The following is a 7,492-nucleotide window of genomic DNA, read 5'->3' as shown; positions in this document are numbered from 1 at the left end:
AGTCCACTGTTCACTCAGAACAATTAGCAGGAAAATGGAGATATGAAAAACGGTATCTTCTCCTTTCTCCTTTCTCCAGGTGCTGTGAAGAAGCCGGCAAGATCCTATCCTTACTAACTTATCAAACCCCCCGAAGTTTTGCACAAACAATAAAGTGTGGATCCGGTGCAATGAAAACAAAAACTGAAAAGGGGCAACAGTTCTTGTCCGTAACTTCTTAAAAACAAATATTAAAGGTGACACCGCAGGCATGGGGACTACTTATAGAACCGTGGATCCGGCAAAATGACAATGTCCCCTCGGTAATTTGTCGTGGTAACAGAGAAAACTTGATCCACTTTCCCGGGACATTTGAGGACCACTCTATCGTTGTAGATGTACTGGCCAGGGCTCCAATCCCTCAAGCAATCTTTGAATCGTTGACCAACACAGACGAATGCATACTCTGTATCATGGTGAACCTTTGGTACATTCAAATACTCCCAGATTGCATTCCTGTACCAGTCCTTTCTCATCATTTCAAGTTCGGGCAGAAGGGCAGGAGGCACATAGGGATATTCCCACCAGTAATCAATGGCCACCTTTTTCATAAAGATGCGCTGCAGGCAGGCGGGACAGTTTAGGCAAAGTACGGGGGTCTCCGCGGCCTTTTAGCACGATGGCGTCTGGAGCTCTCTTTAACACTGGCAGCAGAGTAGGCATAGGGTCAGCGACGCTGGTGCTCGGCGCTCCAACCTCCCAAGTTAGCTGGGGAAGTCCCGCAAGTGGTGCGGCATGCCCTGAGCATTTCTTAAGCCTACGGGACCTGTTAGCTCGAGAGCTTCTACCGTATTGGGACTCAGGAAACTCCCCCCCCCCAGACGATTGTTCTGTGCATCGCACAGGGGCCCTTCACTGGCGGACATATAACACTGGGAGACACTATGACAATACATATTAAATACATCTTCATAAAATTTCCACAACCCCCCTAATCTGAGCTCCCTCTCTGTCTAGCGATGTCCATGAATGTCTCAGCCATCCGAGATTCTCCCTCCTGATTGCCTAACAAACAGCAGCAGCGCCATTGGCTGCCGTTGCTGTCAAACAAAGTTGGCTAGCCAATCAGGGGAGAGAGGGGGCAAGGCTGGGGCGGGGCTCTGTGTATGAGTGGACACACAGAGCTGGGACTCGGCTCGGGTACCCCCATAGAAAGCTGCTTGCTTTGGGGGGCACTGAACAGGAGAGAGGGGCCAGGATCACAGAAGAGGGACCTGAGAAGAGGAGGATCTGGGCTGCTCTGTGCAAATCCACTGCAACAGAGAAGGCAAGCATAACGTGTTATTTTTATAGAAAAAAATAGACTTTACAATCACTTAAAAACTGCATTTTGTATTTACTTGGGTTATCTTTGTGTAGTATAAAAATGTATTTGATGATCTGACTCATTTAAGTGTGATAAATATGCAAAAAATATATAAAATCAGAAAAGGGGCAAATACTTTTTCACAGCACTGTGGTAGTAAGCTGCACTATTACTTTTTTGTTTACATATGCTTTACGTACATGTCCCTATTACCCAACTACACGCTGTTCTAAATGTGGGGAGGGGAATGTCTGCCGTGCTCCTATTATGCAGAAAATGGTTGTTTGATGTTTCTAGTGTTGGAGGAATGCCAGAGCAACTTGTGTCCAAAGAGTGAGTAACAATGACCAGCTGTCATGGAAGCGCTCCAAGTGCTGAGCTGTCAGCGAGCTGCTTTGCCGTCAATGAGACCTTTCAGAGGTGTGGTGCCTATAAAGAATTTCATTGACTGTTACAGCAGCTCATTGACACAGCAGGCTTGCTTCCCCTCCAGTCTGTAATGGGATCTGATCTGGAGTCTTCTGGCTCCTTACCATGTTTCGCACAAACAGAAAGTAGCATTTTCTTTCTTTGTAAATGTGAATGTTGAATAAAAAAAGTTACCTTGGCCCGGATTCAGAGAGCAATTGCGCCTGCGTAACCATAGTTACGCAGCGCAATTGCTTGCTTGCGCCGGCGTTACGAATGCTCCTGATTCCGGAACATCGTAACGCTGACTGCAGCCTAAAATCTGCGTGGCATAAGGCTCTTATGCCACGCAGATTTTAGGCTGCATTCTTGCGATGACCGCTAGTGGGCGCTCCCATTGTGCTCAGTGTATAGTATGCAAATTGCATACTAACACCGATTCACAATGTTGCGCGGGCCCTGCGTACGCAAGTTACGGAGTTTCCGTACGGCGTCTTTAGCGTAAGGCTGCCCCTTCTAATAGTAGGGGCAGCCAATGCTAAAGTATACCCGCCGTTCCCGTGTCGTGAAATTTGAATTTCACGTCGTTTGCGTAAGTGATTCGTGAATGGCACTGGAATGACAATGATTCCCGCCCCCCTGCGGGATCATTTAACCACTTAAGCCCCGGACCAATATGCTGCCTAAAGACCCAAGGGGTTTTTACAGTTCGGGACTGCGTCGCTTTAACAGACAATTGCGCGGTCGTGCGATGTCGTTCCCAAACAAAATTGGCGTCCTTTTTTCCCCACAAATAGAGCTTTCTTTTGGTGGTATTTGATCACCTCTGCGGTTTTTATTTTTTGCGCTATAAACAAAAATAGAGCGACAATTTAAAAAATATTTTTTACTTTTTGCTGTAATACATATCCCCCAAAAACATATATAAAAATTTTTTTTTCCTCAGTTTAGGCCGATACGTATTCTACCTATTTTTGGTAAAAAAAATCGCAATAATCGTTTATCGGTTGGTTTGCGCAAAATTTATAGCGTTTACAAAATAGGGGATAGTTTTTTTGCATTTTTATTTTTTTTACTAGTAATGGCGGCAATCAGCGATTTTTTTCGTGACTGCGACATTATGGCGGACACTTCGGACAATTTTGACACATTTTTGGGACCATTGTCATTTTCACAGCAAAAAATGCATTTAAATTGCATTCTTTATTGTGAAAATGACAGTTGCAGTTTGGGAGTTAAACACAGGGGGCGCTGTAACATTTAGGGATCACCTAGTGTGTGTTTACTAGTGTAGGGGGGTGTGGCTGTAGGACTGACACCATCGATCGAGTCTTCCCTATAAAAGGGATCACTCGATCGATGCGCCGCCACAGTGAAGCACGGGGAAGCCGTGTTTACACACGGCTCTCCCAGTTCTTCAGCTCCGGGGAGAGATCGCGACGGAGCGGCTAAAAACATATAGCCGCGCCGTCGTCCCAGATCGCTACCCGAGCGGACCCGACCTCCGCATGTACCGGAGGGGTCCCGATCGGACCCCTCACCCACGTCTAGCAGAGGACGTACAGGTACGTGGACGTGCCTGTCCGTGCCATTCTGCCGACGTAAATGTACATGAGGAGGTCGGGAACTGGTTAAATTGCGCGCGGTTACGCCGGGCAATTTTGCTTGCGCGCCCTCGCAATTTACGGAGCTACTGCTCCGTGAATCGAGGGCAGCGGCGCAAATTTGCGGGGGCGCAGGGCAAAATCGTTGCCCTGTGCCTCCGTAATTTATGCGCAATTCTTACTGAATCTGGGCCCTTGTTTTTATTTTTATTTTTTTCTCTGCTTCTTTCTTTTTCCCTTTTTTTCCCCTCTTCTTCTATTTTCTCCTTTTTGATTGTATCAAAAGAGAAGTAAAAGATTCTTTTTTTTTTCCTAATCATACTTACCTAGGTACTTATACTTACCTGCCCCCGGCACCTCTACACTGAGAACCGAGCGATCAAACAACACCGATCACTCGGTTTTCAGAGCTCCTTGCTCACTGGAGCACTGGGCTGCGGAAGGGGCGTCTCAGGCTCTTAGCGGCTCGCTGAGAGGCATGAGACGGGTGTCAGTCCTGGCACCTGACAGATCCAGACTCCGTGATTGGGATGATAATGTGCCTGTACTGACATTGGTGAGGTCAGCAGAAAGCAGACTTCAGCCCGCTCTCTGCTAAAAACGGGTCCATATGATTCATTAAAGCTTTGGTTGGACTTTTCCTCTAGTGATTGATTGGTATGGAGATGCAAAGGCTTATACACAAATATAAAATTGAATGACAAACAGGCTCAAATTGAGTTTCTGTGTTTGCTTATGAAGCCAAAGGAGAATTTGTGATGTTAGATTTAAAGGGGATAAGGACCGCTCTCCCACAACCCTGGCCCAGTGATTGTGGGGGTCTGTGGAAGGGGGGTCCCTCCAGCTACCACCCCCTTCCATGTGAATGAGCACCTATTCATAGTCACAGAAAAAAGTGTCACCTAGAAGTAGACACCCAGATGTTTGACACCAATCACCAATTTACCAAAAAAGTCCCTTGTTGTAAAATAATCGTGATGTTCGCCAACTGCCGACTGAAATTGAAAACCCGGCTCACCCACTGCACATGACCAGTTTCAACGGTACTCATATGCAAATGACAGCTGTCATCAGCTAAATAAGGGAAAGGGTGGGGATAATAGTGACATCTTTGACCAAATATGGTAAATCTACTGCGAGTTCAGGCAGCGCCAAGTACATGTATGTTGTCGGCCTGCTTCCTAGTTTAGGGCACTCTCATGCCGCCTGCCAATCTGTGCTGTGATTGACTACAGCACAAGTCAGTTAGCAGGTTACAGACAATAATTTTGTCTCTATTCCAGCTGATCAGCTGTGGCCAACCACAAACAAACAGGACTCTGTACACAGACCGCAATCTGGCTGTTTCTTCTCCCTGAAAAGCAGGGAGAAAAAAATCTGCCAAATCTGTAAGTAAGCCAGCCAGTGTCAGTACAGTGACAGTGTACAGTATTATATCTGATTACTGTATTAGTGTCACCAGCAACATCAGTGGAAGTTAGTGGGCCTCACAGCCAGTGTCAGTTAGCACCAGATTGTCCACCACACTATCACAGTCACACTATACGTCACCACAAACGTCAAACCCGCAGGATTCATCTTGAACCCATGGTAGCAGCAAACCCAAACCTTATCCCTCCTCTTAAAGTAGAAGACCAGTCAAAGACTATCTAAACTGAAACCTACACCCACCCCCATTCTAACCCCTATACTATCTACCCTGTAAGGGAAAGATGTCTGTACTTATCTTTTTTAGGGGTGTTCCAGTCCAGTCACATGATCGGCTTCCAGTGCCAGATTCAATGTAGAGGAGGTACAGTTGACAATGGATGTCCCATAGCAAGTCTACAAGTGACAGAACCGGATAGATGTTGTAGGTGATCTCTCACTGAAGATGGCCTCTAGGGAGATCATGTGACCAGACTGGAGTGCCCTCAGCAAAGGTAAGTACAGACATACAGTCAGGTCCATAAATATTGGGACATCGACACGATTCTAATCTTTTTTGGTCTATACACCACCACAATGGATTTGAAATTAAACAAACAAGATATGCTTTAACGTCAGAAAAGAAAAAAAAACCTGCAAGACCAAGGCATAATGGAAATACTTACCTTAGATCGAAGCTGGTGTAGCAGTCACTATACACTGCTGTGACGGGTGACATGTCTCCGGAATGTTACTTTCAGGTTCGCGGGCTCCAGCGATGTAATTGGCTGGAGCCGCAATGACGTCACGGCACATCAGCTAAAAACGGCATGAACGTATCTTCAGTGCACATGTGCCGATGACGTCGGCACATGGTGATACAGTGGATAATCCCTAAACTGTGCAGGTTTAGGGGATATCCACGTTACCTACAGGTAAGCCTTATTATAGGCTTACCTGTGGTAGAAAGTGGTGTGTAAGTTTTACAACCACTTTAAACCTGCTCTCACCCCCATTCTAAGCCATTTTATTCCCTAGGGTGTCTGATAAAAAAAAACATATATAGTGTTTGGGGATTCTGAGTAATTTTCTAGCAAAAATATTATGATTTTTGCATGTAGGAGAGGAGTACCAGAATAGGCCCGGTATTGAGGTGGTTAAACGATGCACAATTGTGGACCGCTTTCTAAAAAGAACTGTGTAGCAGACTGTACAGAATGAAGCAACGTCTCTTGCTATTAGAAGGAATTAGGAGAACCTTGCTCTTCTGGACACCAGCCAGTGTCCCCCATAGCTTACACCCAGCAGCAGACTTTTAGCACCCAAAGGGGATTCAGCAACACCAGTCTCTAGGATCCCTTTAGGGGGTCTGTACCCTGGATGCAGGTCAACTTCCTCCATGATACCAGGCAGGATCCATGGACATCCTCCCCCAGTCAGCTCTCAGTAGCACCCTAGGTTTCAGCATTCACTTTTCAGGCCCTCAGGTCACCCACCTGAGGCCACATGGCAGCCTGTGCTGGGTAGAGGACTAAACTAAACGTCTTCTCTCTGGAGGGAGCCCCAGATTCCACATGCTCACTCAGAATACATGTAGCGCCCCCTTGCTTTCAGAAGACGCTCTCTATCCCTCACAGGCACGGAGGTAGGACATAAGTGGGCGTCTCTAGGACGCTGTAGCTCTGCCTCCCTTGCATTCATTTTCTTTGCCAGAACTGTTTACAACCCCGCCTTCACTCCGCCCCCATAGCTCTGTTGAAAGTGAAACTGGTCTTTAAAAACGTGGGCACTGGGGAGGAATGAATGGGTATAGGCTGGGGGGGCGTGAAGGGGTGTATACTAGAGTGTGGCTATGTTTGTTCGAGAACTTTGCTCGTTCTCGCCCGCCGTTTTAATAAAAAAAAATGGCTCTACGCAGGCGCGACGCCGCTAAGCCTAATGGGATTTGTAGTTCCCTTTAGGCACGTGACATAGCAAGAATGAACGCGCACCTTAAACCAGGAAGTCAGTGAGAATAACGATTCAGGAGTGACGGAGGTGAATCGAGGACTTGAGTCGAGCGTAGCCGGTGAAGTGCATCGGTACGTGGGTAGAAACGTGGGTAGAAAAGACGAGCGCTTCTCCCCGTCGGGGAATTGAACCCCGGCCTCCCGCGTGACAGGCGGGGATACTCACCACTATACTAACGAGGAGCACGTGGCGGCCTGGGCCGCCGCCGCTTCCTTCGCCTTTCTTGTGCTGAGCGCGGCGGGTGAAATGAGTCGGTACGTGGGTAGAAAAGGAAAACGCAACTCCCCGTCGGGAAATCGAACCACGGTCTCCCGCGTGACAGGCGGGGATACTCTCCACTATACTAATGAGGAACACTTGGTGACCAGCGCTATCGCCACCTTCCTTGATTCGAGCGCCGCCGGTCAATTGTGTCGAAAACGAAAACGCATCTCCCCGGCGGGGAGACTTGGCTCAATTTCAACAGGTATCAAACTAGTTATAATACAAAACATTACTTTTTACTTTATCAGCTACTGTCAGACTTTAATTTAATAGGAAAATAATTTTGTCTTTACAACCCCTTTAATTCAGCCACATTGGAGGGTTTTCCAGCATGAACGGCCTGTGTAAGGTCATGATACAGCATCTCAATTGGATTTAAGTCTAGGCTTTGACTAGGCCACTCCAAACCCGAAATTTTGCTTTGTTTGAACCATTTGGAGGTGGACTTGCTGTT

At 47.1% G+C, this 7,492-nt stretch overlaps 1 non-coding gene across 1 annotated transcript; it reads right to left on the bottom strand.

Moving 5' to 3' along the window:
- Window positions 1-6,884: 6,884 nt before the first annotated feature.
- On the bottom strand, window positions 6,885-6,956 carry TRNAD-GUC. Its single transcript has one exon. It is a non-coding gene; the product is annotated as a tRNA-Asp (tRNA).
- Window positions 6,957-7,492: the final 536 nt, after the last annotated feature.

Source organism: Rana temporaria, chromosome 4 (genome assembly GCF_905171775.1).
Source record: "Rana temporaria chromosome 4, aRanTem1.1, whole genome shotgun sequence".
NCBI lineage: Eukaryota > Metazoa > Chordata > Amphibia > Anura > Ranidae > Rana > Rana temporaria.
This window is presented reverse-complemented; position numbering and strand designations above follow the sequence as displayed.